At 40.7% G+C, this 14840-nt stretch overlaps 1 non-coding gene across 1 annotated transcript; it reads right to left on the reverse strand.

Moving 5' to 3' along the window:
- Window positions 1-1770: 1770 nt before the first annotated feature.
- On the reverse strand, window positions 1771-1885 carry LOC136751941 (U5 spliceosomal RNA). Its single transcript, XR_010817126.1, has one exon. It is a non-coding gene; the product is annotated as a U5 spliceosomal RNA (small nuclear RNA).
- Between the last annotated feature and the right edge of the window lie 12955 nt (window positions 1886-14840).

Here is a 14840-nt window from a genome sequence, read left to right on the forward strand (position 1 = left end):
AAAGCAGTGCTGTACCTGCCGCTCCAGGAGGGGGGACAGGGGTTGGTAGATCTGTTAAGCAGGCTGAGTGCCTTTCGGCTGCAGGCAGCTCAGAGGCTCCTGTACCCTCCAGATCCCCAGTGTCTGCCGCCCTGGACACTTGTTATGACAGACACATGTTTTTACTTAAGACACGTCCCAATATACTTCCGTCCCTGCCTGTTTTTTATAGTTCTGTTTTAGAGGTGTGGCAGCGCTTCTCCCTGGGTAGGGAGCTGGGGGGCAGCAGTCTGTATTGGCTGTTAGAGGAGCCACTGCTCTGGAACCCCGGTTTTAGCTGTCCACTCATGCTCTCCAGCAGCCTCAGGTCAGTCCTGCTTAAGGTCGAGGTGATCCGGCTGAGGGATTTGTTGGATTTTAACAGGGGACAGTGGGTTGGTGCCGACAGCCTGGCTGCCAGGCTGGGTATGAGGTCACTGAGAGTCGTAACCAGATTTCTCTGGGCACTACAGAACGCCCTTCCCATAGGCGCTGTGGAGCGGCTTTTCCAGGTTCTCACACAGCACTGCTGGCCCAAGGACCCTGACACCGTCTTTCCCCTTGTCTGTCTGTGTCTCTCAGTCCCCCCTAGCTCATCACGCCGCCTTCTGTCGCCTCACAGTCTCTGTAGTGTGTCTGTCTCCACAGCTCAGCGTCAGCAGCTCTATCAGCTCAGTGTGAGGGAGCTGCACCATCAGCAGCTGCAGCCCCTCCCTAACACCCCCTGGAGGGAGCACCTGGCTCTGGGGGAAGATGCCTGCCCGGCCTGGAGGAGCCTGAACAAGCCCCCGCTTCTGCATGGCTTCTGCATGGCGTCATCGCAAAAAACTCCTTTGAACATACAGTGGACCCCAGAGTGAGCGACACCTGCCCCTACTGCGGTGAGAGAGAGACACTTTTTCACTGTTTCTGACACTGCCCTAGATTAGACCTGCTGTTCACTGCACTGGAGAGCCTGTTCAAGCAGCTGGGCCTCCTTTTCTCACGCTCTGTGTTTATTTTGGGAGTCCAGTACAAGCAGCGCCACAGACATGTTTGTCAGTTAGCAAACTTTCTAGTGGGGCAGGCTAAGCTGGCTATCCTGAGCAGTAGGAGAAGTCAGACTTAGCAGGTGCAGCAACAGTGTGCACTCTCCCTCTTCAGGTCTCTCGTAAGCTCCAGAGTGCGACTGGATTACAATTTCTACAGCCTGACGGGAGACCTGGACACTTTTCTGCAGATGTGGGGGGTCGGGGCGACCCTCTGTGCCATTGACTTTGGACATTTAAACCAACTGGTTTTATTCACTTGAATATTTTATAGGTAGCACGTGTGTAGTGGTTTTTATTGAGCGTTTTTAGAATAGGTTGTGTTTTTATGTCGGGAGTTTTTTTCATGTCTTTTATGTGTTTCTAGTTTGTTTTAATTGTTTTTTTTAGTAAAATAAAGGTGTTAAAAATCAAAGAATCTCTCTCTCTCTCACACACACACATACACACAGCCAGCAAGACACACAGAGCCAGCCAGCTCATCGATGACATCACGAACCTCTCTCTGAGCTGACTGCTATGACATCACAGAGCACGTGCATTCCGTTGCTTGCCGTCTGTCAACCACTCAGTCACTGCCAGCCAGACTGCCTGCCTGGCTGGATGGGGGGGCTGTTTGCTGCTGCTGCGTACCTTAGCAAGCTTCTTTGCTTGACCGGCCTTCCTCCTCCTCCGCCCACATGCCCAGCTCTGTCCGATCTGCTGTTCACCTGGATCACAGCTCTGCCCCAACAAGGCAGAGCCTCCCAAGAATGGTACAAACTCATCCACGTTCCCCTCCATGGAAAGCTTTAACAAAAGGCAAAAGCGTTATAAGTAATGAAGAGGAACCCGAGTCCAAGACGCTTCCGACCAGCCATACATATTTGTTTGTATTAAAGATCACATTTTATTACATTTTGTTTTTCTGTACTTTATTACATCTAATTGTGATTTATAATTTTATTGTTTATTTTCCATATGTATGTATGTTTGCATGTCCAATTGCTTTGACAATACAAATGCACTAAATTGAGAGACAGAGAGAGAGAGAGAGAGAGAGAGAGAGAGAGAGAGAGAGAGAGAGAGAGAGAGAGAGAGTGCTAGGGCACATCTGTAACATAAACTACGGAACATTCGTCACATGCTTAGGGAACATTCATAACATACAGGGAACATTTGTAAAACGAATTAGGGAACCTTTGTGACATACTCAAAGGACATACTGGTAAGATGTTGGGCACATTTGAAACAACAAAAATGGCATTTGGTTATTTATTAGGGACATTTACACCAGTCTGAACAAATATCTGTGCATATTCCAATGTTTGTTGCAGGACTTACAGATTGAGTGAGGGGGTCAAAATGTTTGATTCAGAAGTAACCACTGCTTCCTCAATTTTGTTTTAAACATAATTTAAAAGAAAAGTGGGCTATACATTGGTCTGGAAAAAGGGAGCAGTGGTCCCTAAGACAATTCTTTTAGTTTTTTGACACAATTCCTAAAACCCATTTTCTGTAAAATATGTTATCAAATTGCATTAATATATCATCCAAACCACAATCATACTAATCATGAAGATGTTCATATTATTATATTCTAAGGGTTCTAGTCTATTGTGTATTGTATTTATTCTCAGGCCCTTCTCTTATGTTTTACAGTTGTTATTATTATTCCGTACAATACAGGGATTAAATTAAGTATTTTAACCACAAAGTATTGGCTACAGTTATGATGCCTACTTCAGTGTTCATATGCATACAGTTTCTGAGGTCTGGACCACTGCACAGTAGTCCCTGGAGTTGTAGTCCAGAGCACTGCAAAATTCGTGCTGAAGTGATCTGGATCACCACGCAATGGCCCAAGGACCACTGCAAACTTGGATTTCAATGTTTTTGTGTAATCCATGTTGCAATAGCACCTACCATGTTACTTTGTGGTGAGCTGGTTAATTCTGATCTGGGAAAACCACAATCCTGCAGGTTTAATAAGTCTCTCTACTTACATCAGTCCCTGAGTACCTTCAACCAATGGTCATTTTGACCAATTAAGCCCAAGAATTGAGTCAATTGAGTTGTCAAGGACTACCCAGTAAAGACGTGAACTCACGACTAGGTCACACTGTGAGCTCTCCAGAGCAGACATTACACTGAGCTCAGTGTGAGCTCATTTAGCGCTTTTCCACCGACATGGTGCCGGTGCTGGAGGCCGAGTTGCAGTTACAAATACAATGCCGAGCACAGCAGTGCAGCGCCACTACTCCTCTCTATCCACCACACAAAGACGTGCGTGACTCTACAACATGCAACTGAAATAATATGTTCTTAGGGGAACAACATAACACATAGCGATTTCTCCCTGCTATAAAGTAAAATAATGTATACAGTGTTTCTAATTTCTTTTACGATACCTTTTCATAGATATTTATATTTTTCAATAATAAACTAATGTCACAGTCTTCCCCCACTTTATTTGAAACGTCCTCGTTTCTTAATTAAATAAATCATACAATATTTCTAATGTTACATTTGTATATATATATATATATATATATATATATATATATATATATATATATATATACTTAGATTTTCCAAATGATAAACTGATGTTGCAGTAATTAAATCACAATAGATGTATGTCAGTACAATAGTAACTTTTTATTTTTTTTTAAGAATGGCAAATTAGGAGCCATTACTGTATTGAACTGTAATGTAACAAGAAAACAGGTATAAACCAAGAAAGAACTAAATCTTTAAACTTGTCAGGTTTCAAAACTTTACGACCACTAGGTACATCCAGCAGGTAATGCCACAGGAGTCTGGGGTCGCTGAGGTAAGAGAACAGACATAGTCTCTGGGTGCACTGTGACTTAGGCATCCCGAAGGCTGGAAGAATGGGTGACACCTGGGCATGGCTCAAGTGCTAGAGCAGGCTGTGGAACAACACCTGGAACAGTTAGCATATCCCTCTGGACAGGAGCTGTGGAAAAAAGAAGAGAGAGAGACGGCATCGAGTGATGACTGGAGCTCGCTGGAACTGGAAGTGGGTAAGGGACGTCTCCAGACAAAGCCGTCAGTGTTGATGGCGGACTGACAGGTGCATCATCAGGATCTCTTAACAGCTGTGGAGGCGCTTCTGGATGAGCAGGTAAGTCAGACCAAGGACCTTTGTATGCCTTCAGCCGATTGTAATGTACAATCCATGATTTGGATCGTGGATCTCTTGGGTCAGTGATTTCATAGGTCACGCCAGGACAACCGTCTTTATCCAACCTCTTCAGAACGCTATGTGGCCCTTTCCATCTAGGAGTAAGTTTATTCCTTTGATTGGCAGGATCATCAAGGAAAACAAGATCACCTTCAGCATAGGGGTTAAAAGCAAGCTTTTGATCATAGTGAGTCTTTAGCAGTAGTTTAGATTCTTTTGACTACTCAGCGGCCATGTCAAAAGCATGTGACAGGCGGTTAAAGACATCCTGGGCATAAGCAGCTGGTGTGCCCGGATTTGCTTGAGTAGTGAATGAACTGCAGTTCAACAAAACGAAAAATTGAGTATATCCAGTACTGGAATGTACACTTGAATTGTACGCAAGTTCCACCTGTGAGAGGTATTTGTCCCATTCTCCTCTATTTTTGTAGATGTATTTAGCTAATTGGTCTTTTAATGTCCGGTTCAGTCTTTCCATCATGCCATCTGATTGGGCACGGTACGGAGATGTTCGTGTCTTCTCAATTCCCAACTTGCTACACAGCTGCTTCACCAGATCAGACTCAAACTGTCTGCCCTGGTCAGTGTGGATGGACTCAGGTATACCATGTTGACGGATGAAGTCTTCAAACAAGCATTGAGCTACACTTGTTGCACGCTGATCTTTAAAAGGAAAGAGATTCACATAGCATGTAAAATAATCCATTACAACAAGAACATACCTGTTGCCTTGAAAAGTGACTGGTAGCTCGTGAGGTCAGCAGCAATTTTCTGGAATGGACGATCCACCACAATAGGTTGTAAAGGAGCTCTAGCTTTTGGTGTTGGAGCACTGCGAGTCTGACATGTTAAACACTCTGTACAGAACTTGTAAATGTCACGTGACATGTAAGGCCAATAGCAGATTTTTCTGGCTCTCTGCAAAGTTCGTTCAGTCCCTAAATGTCCACTGAAGACATTTCCATGCAGGTAAGTGAGGGCTGTCTGAATGAGGGATTCAGGAAAAACCAATTGGTAAGTATAGGCTTTCTGCAGAAAGGTTTTAATTTTTTGACAGAGGATCCCATTTTCCAAAGTCAGGTGAGGAAACTCATACCAGAGCTTTTTCAGAGCTGACGGGGAGTTTTTGATTCGTCGTGCAGTAGGTCTTCGGTTATCCATTTCTTTCCATTCCATCGCAGTTCTCAGAATGACATCCGCTTGTTGTTTCTGCTTCAGTTCATCAATGTCTATTGCTAAATCTTCACAGGTTTGTCTTACAGGAACAGCTTGTTCAGGCTGTAGTTCAGAAGACCAACTGTTTTGCATCTTTTTGGGCAAAGTTTTTAACGAATCGTCTGTAATAGGGACAGAGACCCACAAAAGCTCTCATCTCAGTAGGTGTTCTTGGTGTTGGCCAATCTTTCACTTTGTCCAGCTTCCTGGAATCTGGTCTGAGACCACCCTTGGTGATTACATGTCCCAGGAAAGAGACTTCATCCCGTGCAAGCTGACATTTACTGGCCTTCAGCTTTAGTCCTGCCTTTCAAAAGCGAAGAAAGACATCTTCCACACTCTGCAGATGTTCAGGAAAGGTTTTGCTAAAAACCAAAACATCATCCAAACAGATAAGGCAGATCTTCCAGTGTAGACCACGGAGAACAAGCTCCATTAAACGTTGGAAGGTAGGTGGTGCATTGGTCAGTCCCATGGGTTGACCTTAAAATGGTATAAGCCGCTGCCGGTGGTAAATGCGGTCTTCTCCCGGTCTTCTGATGCCAGCTGAACCTGCCAATAACCACTTGACAGGTCCATGGTACTAAACCAGCATGCCCCTGCCAGGCTGTCCAAAGCTTCAGAAATCCGTGGTAAGGGATGCGAGTCCCGTATGGTGACAGGGATTAATTTCTTGATGCAATGCAAAATCTGTAGCTGCCGTCCTTTTTCTTGACTAAAACAACAGGTGTAGCCCAAGGGCTGCAGCTCTCCTCAATGAGGTCATGGGCCAGCAACTGCTGAACTTGTTTTTCTATTTCCTGCTTCAAAGCTGGAGAAGTCCTGTAAGCATGTTGGCGGATCGGTAGGGCATCTCCAGTTCGAATGTGTTGCTTTACAGCATCTGTGCAGCCATAGTCATGTTCATGTGAACTAAACACATCACAATACTTCAAAAGTAAGTTCTCCAGCTGGTCCATTTGTGGATCACTCAATTTAGACTGACTGAAGTCCACTGTGGGTAACTTTGTGCCTTCTGTCTGCCTGATATTGTGCACAGTAGCCTCAATAACCTGGAACTCTTCACCTCCCTGATTTATCAGAGAGTACAAATTTCCCAGTGGTGTGTTACTTGGGACATGGCAGTCGTCATTGGTAGGATTCATGACACCAATGGTTGTTAATCCTTTCTTCACTGGAGACATTGTTCTGGCAACAATCAGACCTGGGTAGTTGCATGCTTCAGGTTCCAGTATTTCTAAGTAATTTGTAGTTGAGATTTGATTTTCTGTAAATGGCTGCAACTTTGCCATGATATTCATCTCAGTCATTGCAGGAATGTAGATTGGCACAAATGTCACAGCATTGCAACAAAGAGGTGTGATTTGCTTAGAAAACAACAGTGGGACTTTCCAGTTCCACAACTGTAGTTGTCCTTGTACATCAATCACTGCATGGTGTTTCTTATTATTATTTTCCGATTTTAACAGTACAGTTCACTCACCACCGACATGGTTTTGTCTCAGTCACCCGCAAGCACAGCTCACTGCATCCGGCCTCGGTAGAGAAAAAACAAAAGCAAACAATATCCCTCGCTGCCGCCAGTCTGTAAACCGTGAAACGAGTCTCTTCGGAGGTAGACATGTTGTTTGGGGTTCAGTTTACATCAGGACTCCTTGACACAATTTATTGTTCCTGGCACTTTTGTTTATGTCTCTTATGAACCGAGTTGCAGTTACAAATACAATGCCGAGCACAGCAGTGCAGCGCCACTACTCCTCTCTATCCAGAACACAAAGACGTGCGTCACTCTAACCTGTCCGGCTTTACAACATGCGACTCAAATAATATGTTCTTGGGGGAACAACATAACACAGCGATTCCTCCTGCTATAAAGTAAAATAATGTATACGGTGTTTCTAATTTCTTTCACGATACCTTTTCATATATATTTATATTTTTCAATATTAAACTAATGTCACAGTAATACCAATGAGCTTTAACAATGCCGAAAATTTTAATGCGTTTATCTTTAATAGTGAAGATATTGTATAGATGTATATCTTTCATATACACAAATAGAACTGAAACTGTCAGACAATCCATGAAAAATGGAATGTAAACATTTACACTTCTTAACAATTCTATATATCAATTATATTCATAACCCTAACACTAACGTTAAGTTAAAAATGTTCCCTAAACACTAATTTTGCAGGATCAATAAAAAACTGTCAGGATTTTTTTAACTTTTACTGACACACATAGTTAATAGCAATGTGTTATAACTTTACCGAAATTAATAATCCGTATATCATTAATTGTTTTGACATTATTAAGATATAATGCATCTTTCACATAGGGAACATTTGTAACATGATAGGGAAAACAAACAAATTATGCAACTTTCAAAATAATCAATATTACAGCATACAATTTGTCAGGCTTCATAAAAATGGAATTTATGACATACTCTGTAAAAATCAAGCCAACAGCATTTGTTGTTCACGAGAAAAATAAAATGAGCTGGTGTATAAACACACATACGATTATACAGCATTTTTTGCAGCTTCGCAAAACCTAATTTCAAATGTTGTTGGTAAATTAGATAATTAGTGAGGAACCTCTATTTGCATTTGTTCCCCTCTATAATTGCTAAAATAAAGTTTTACTGACATTTTATTGACACTACCACTGCATAGGACACATCTGTAACATGAACGCTACTGAATGGCACATAATATTGAAAACTACGGAGAATTGAGACAAATCCAATTGACACTTCATAAATAATCTTAAAACGTTTCCAACCAAGGCAAAACCCACTTGAAATACGTTCATTCACATTTTTGGTAAACAAAAAGAGAGATTGTTGCATATGTTCCCTATGATGCATCTACAGAGCCAGAGAGAGACAGAGAGAGACAGACAGACACTAACACAGCCACCCACCCACCCACTCACATACACACACACACTCTATCTCTCTCTCTCTCTCTCTCTCTCTCTCTCTCACACACACACACACACATACACACAGCCAGCAAGACACACAGAGCCAGCCATCTCAGCGATGACATCACGAACCTCTATTTCCATTTCTTCCTCCATAATTGCTAAAATAAAGTTTTACTGACATTTTATTGACCCTACCACTGCATAGGACACATCTGTTACATGAACGCTACTGAATGGCACATACATTGAAAACTACAGAGAGAGACAGAAAGACAGGCAGACAGACAGACACTAACACAGCCACCCACCCACCCACTCACACACACACACACACACTCTATCTCTCTCTCTCTCACACACACACACACACAGACAGCAAGACACAGAGCCAGCGAGCTCAGCGATGACATCACGAACCTCTCTCTGAGCTGACTGCTATGACATCACAGAGCACGTGCATTCCGTTGCTTGCCGTCTGTCAACCACTCAGTCACTGCCAGCCAGACTGCCTGGCTGGCTGGATGGGGGGGCTGTTTGCTGCTGCTGCGTACCTTAGCAAGCTTATTTGCTTGACCGGCCTTCCTCCTCCTCCGCCCTCATGCCCAGCTCTGCCCGATCTGCTGTTCACCTGGATCACAGCTCTGCCCCAACAAGGCAGAGCCTCCCAAGAATGGTACAAACTCATCCACGTTCCCCTCCAATACAAATGCTCTGAATTGAGAGATAGAAGTGCTAGGGCACATCTGTTACATAAACTAGGGAACATTCATAACATACAGGGAACATTTGTAAAACTAATTAGGGAACCTTTGTGACATACTAAAAGGACATACTGGTAGGTGTTGGGCACTGTGGAAGGAAATTTAGAATTCTTTCCCTCATATCAATTCTACTCTCTTGTATACTTAAGAAAGATAAGGTCAAGCCAGGAGGACAGGCCAGAAGGTAGCTTGTTTTCTGTTCGTTATTTACTATGAGAACCTTGGAGACAATGTCAAACAGTACGATTGAAGTGCCTGCCCCTTAATCCATGTGTTGACCTATGAACTCTGATATATATTCTGCTTAGCTAACTCTCTAATGATTATATATTAATGACTCTGTGATTGTAACCAGAACTTTGTTTTTTGTGTATAAAAGCCTCTGACTTTTAAATGAAGGCAGAGCGACTTTGGGATCTTCTTGATTCACTGTTCCTCTCCACGCTGCGTGTATTAAAGGCATTGCAACGAACGTTCCAACCTGATTGAAGATGGTTTTTCTTCCACATTACATGGCGACGAGGATGGGATTGCTAACCCTGACAGAGAGGACTGGAATGGCCAGACCAGTGACCAGCAAAACCGCACCAGCAAAATAGAAAAAGGTAAAGGAACCTTTTTGAAAAATTCCCTACTGCGGTGCTTTGCTTTCACTTGTCTGCTCGCCTGGCCCTCTGACGATCAGGTAACGCAATCTATATTTTATTTAACGTTGTTACTTGCCTTATATCAATTACTTGAGGCAGGAAATGTTTTTGTTAAGAAACAAAGTTTCTTAGTGTTACCATAGACTTGACTGTGTCTTCTTGTTTATGAAGTAATAGGACTGTGTCTTCCTATTTAACCTGGGTTGCCATGAACTTGACTGTGTTTTCTTGATTGTGAAGAAACAGGACTGTGTCTTCCTGTTTGGGTTCCCGTAGACAAAAGTGTGTCTGTAAAACTGCAGGGTAGGTTTGACCTACAATTAGAAAAAAAAAAAAAAAGACGCTAATTAATTGTTTAATATCTGATATGCCGGTGATAATATAAAATCACGTGTTTTGTAGAACCATAAATGGTTAATGAAGAAACGTCATTAAGTTATATACAAGTTACATAAATGCAAACATATTGAAAAACATGTTTGTTATTATTTGTATATAGGATTTATTTTAATTTGTGTTTTGTTTTGTTATATTTTTATTTCTTTTTACTTTTTTTATTTTTTCCCCTGTCATTTTGTTATTATTTTGTGTGCTTGTATGTCTTGGTAGTTGTGTACAAAACGTTACATAGAAAATGCGTGGTAACGGCTCCAGTAAAATGGGTGACCCGCCACCCAAAGGTACACGTGTCAGATATATGTATGATAACTATGGAGTGAAGATGTGCGCGATGTGCACAAGTGGTTTGACTGGACAATAGGTGACAGAAAGTTAAGGTTTCCAGAAGATGGGACTTTTGATTCAGATAGACTTGAGCACCTAAAAACGGTTTTGCAAAATAGGAATACAAAACCGGGAGAAGTAAATAGTTATATTTCCCAAAAGTTAGAACCAAATTGGCACTGCTCTAAAGCCAATTCTATCGCCCAATAGACTTATTATGCAATAAAACCTTTTTTTTTTAACTAGAGCAAATATGTATTATTCGTTCATTACAAAGCATTGGCTTTGTTATCACATACATTTTTTTAGAACTAGTTTTTCACTCAATTCCCATATACAATAATACAATACACCATAGTAGCATTATTCAGTGTGTATCCACTTACATCACATTGAAACATCACATATCATTTCACACTTCAGTCACACATCCAAACAGCACAATTCTTTCAATCCAGTAGTCACTCTAATAAACTATGGAAAGGATAGTTCATGAAATGCCCATAGTCCCACCAGACTCTGTATCCTTGTGCTTAGATTTAAAAGAGGTTGGAGTTGTATGACTATTCATGTTTCTTCCCAATCTATTTCCATATTGTTTCTTCAGGCCTTTTCCTCAAAGATAAATTGTTATTTTTCAGCAGCTGAAATCAATCAGAAATGCATTGTTAATAATCTGTCCGTCTATTCCTGGACATCGCCACCCTCCTGTTGTCAATTGGAATCAGCAGAGTTAGTTGGTTTATTACTTTTACCAGAGTATGGTAAGCATCGTATGTTTCCACCATCCCCCTCCCTCCTGTCCGTCCACACACACTGGCATCAGTGGCCATGAGGACGGATTATGGGCTGCAGCACTTAGAGTGGAGGCCAATGTGAGAGGGGAGACTATGCACTGATGTGTCATGGCATGTGAGTAGGGAACCTGTGGACTAAATGTGAGGGAATTTCATTGTTGCTGGTTCCTGTGAAGACAGATAATAGTAGTTATTTTTCTATTCATCTGTATCAACATCAGTATTATTAGCATTAGTAATGTAACTATTCTCGATTTCCCAGGACATTACTGTCGGTTGACAATGTTGCTTGGTTTGTAGTAGTACATCTGTATTTAGTTACAAGGCAGCTCTCTTATCTCTCTCAGTGGGGAGCTGACCTCACAGACACTTTCACTGCCCCAACGCCCCCTCTGAAAACATCACTCTGTATCCTAACAGCTGTTCTTTCTCCTTTCCTAATTTCTTACTAGTGTAGCGTAAGGTACACTTATAAATTTCAATTTAAGAAGTGAATTTTTAGTATCACCTTATCACGAATCCTGGAATCTTGTAGAACTCAATTTCTGTAATAATTGGACACAGACACCAATTCCAAAGATATAAATTGTCAAATTTATTCAAAAACAAAGACTAAATGTAGCACTACACTAGTCATACAAAAGGGAAAAACTAATTAAAATTCAACTCTAGATCAACAAATCAAAGACAAATCACTTCCGTGACCAAATCAAAGACCATGGGATCGCATATGATAACACAAATCGTTAAACAAAAAAGGTTATAAACACATTGACTACAATACCGGTTAGTAAGACGAAGGTGAGTCTCTCATTAGTATTGTTAGTCAGACATTAAATAACTACGCAGGTTAGTATTTAATGTCAGGTAACTTCTCGTTATATATATATATATATCAGTCTCATTTACGTTTAAGTGCAGAGAAAGATCCTATCATTACTTGTTACCACAATTTCCCTTAACTGATTATTATTCAATGATTATGGATAGGCAGGGCCACCAATAATCTAATGTCTATTAACTTGTGTCAATTTCAGACTTAACAGTTAAACAGGAATGAGAAGATATTTCACGGTGTTGACAGATTTTATTTCTAAAATTATCAACAAAACAGTTTAATGCAACACACATTTATATTGAAGAAAACTAAATGATATTACACATTCTAGAGTTATGAATCACAGATTAACATTTCTAATTGATTTCTCAAATGTCATGAATCATGAACTCCAAACTGTTAAACTTATCTGAACTTCGTCGCAGAGAGGCCTCTCTGTCTTCGGGCTCAGATAACAGCACACGGCACGAGGTCCGTGTGGTTTGGAACAAAGGCAGTCCGGTTCGGCTTTGTCCAAGAACTTCCACTCAGTCGATGCACCTGGAAGTTGGGGTTTCTCGAATGTAGAGTCTTTTCCAAACCGATTTTCCAGTGGTTTGAAGGCTCCAAGGTTGTGCACAAAATCTTCTTTGTAAGCAGGGTTTCCACCATAGTTACTTGAAGACAAAGTCTTTGAGGAAAGCAGGGCCCTGTTTGTTCCAAGGGTCAAGTTTCTTAAGACTCAAATAGCTATTTAAATGACTGACACTTTCGTATACAGTCGACTTAGTCAATTGTCCAGCTGTAAAACTCCACTGATCAGGTGGGCACAGTCGGTCAGCGCAGTCTGTAAAGTTCTTTATTTAATAAAGTCCTTTAAAAGAATTCTTCATACGGCTCAATCTCCTTCTCCCAGTTTAACTCTTCTGTTGCCGGCAAAGACTTGGTTGGTTTCTGGTTCTGGTTCTGGCAACAGAGCTACAGGTTGAGCTGTGGCAGCGAGTTACTGGTTCAGGTGAGAGAGAAAGAGAGAGCCTGTGCTCTGTTCCTTATAGTCTGTCAGATCAATAGATGATTGGTTCTTGAGTTCTTGAGATTGGATTTCGGTTTCAGCCCCCAGTGTCCTATTGGAGGGGGGCTTGATTTATGACTGATGTCAATTCATGCCATCATTATTGAAATGCCGGTTGGCCCGGGTTCGTAGCTCTATCTCGGGATTTCGGCTCTCGTCCACTTCAAAGAGTTTTTATCACTTACAGGCCCCTTTCTCCAGACATTTCATAGCAGGATTCCAACCTATTTGGCCTCTTCTCGGTGCCATCCTCCCCAAAACTGTCACTTGATGCAAACCAGTTCCAAGCTGATGAGCTAAGGAAATCTGATAACTTTGGGAGGGGAGAGGTCTTCTTTAGATCAGTGCTTCAGCTCAGAGCCCAAATGCTCTTATCAAAATACACCCAACATGACGCTACACTAGACAATTCAAGTTATATTTATTGACATGTATTATTCCTATTTATACACATATGTCGCTCCATTATTTGAGTTAACAGATTAAGATATTTTCCTAATAAAATATATTTTTAGAAAATAAGCATTTTAATTGATTTCAATAATGATTCCCAGATACCTCAGGAAAACAAATTTTCAAAAAAATGTGTTCAGTCAATGATTTCCCCAATGAAGAGCCTGCGTGGGCACTAAGACTGTCCGCCTGCACGGCTCATATATGTCTTTATTGTGTCTCTTCCTCCTATTGAAGTCCAATCTACACCGGTACATGTTCAGAAGAACTGTTCCCAAAGCCAGATTGAACTGATCAATAGTTCATTTCTTACCTACACCTTGTATTTAGGGATCTTATATCTGGGGATTTCAAAAACTCTTCATTGTGGAACTCATAACTACCAAATGACCACACCTTTAATTTCCTGGAGTATCTGGTTATCTATGTATTTATATCTTCACCAAATTTCACTGTTTCCTCAGATTCCCATTACAAAAAATAGCTCTAATTCAATTTTCAACATTTATTTTTTTATTTCTGGTTGGTAAAACTCATTCTAATAGTATTTTTATGTTTTATTTTCTCCTTCAAAATTATGCAATACTAATTTTAGCTCACTTATTCAATGCTCATAATTTATATTTCTATAGTATCCTTAAAATTCTTACCCTTTGACTAATTCACTCATCTTAAATCCAAGGTCTAATTTTAACTTTTATTTCAGGTATTTTATGCTATGCACCAATAACCAAATATTTTCTAAAATAAGACTATAATATGTCACTATACTGTTTACATTCTCCTGCTATGGGTTTTACATCAGGCTGTCAATCAGGGCTGCACCAGAGTGCTGCTCCTTTGGATTCCAGCCTTTAGTTTTCCTTTAATTTGACTTTACAGAATTTGTCCATAATATGAGTTTTAACAAACAAATTATTGTTCTTCTGAGTCTTAGAGGACACCATTACTATTTATTTACTTTATTAGTATTATTAATCTATGTAGTTAGTGTATGTTTTGTATTACTTAAACATAATTCTTATAATAAATGCATTATTAATTTCTAATTTCTGATTATTTATGCACTCTGTATACAGTTAAATGTCTAAATCCTCATTAATCTGTTGTTAAAACATCAATGACTGCGTAATTGTAAATATAATTCTGAAATTATTGGTTACTTCCCTTCTCAGTCTTATT

Source organism: Amia ocellicauda, chromosome 6 (assembly GCF_036373705.1).
Source record: "Amia ocellicauda isolate fAmiCal2 chromosome 6, fAmiCal2.hap1, whole genome shotgun sequence".
Classification (NCBI taxonomy): Eukaryota; Metazoa; Chordata; class Actinopteri; order Amiiformes; family Amiidae; genus Amia; species Amia ocellicauda.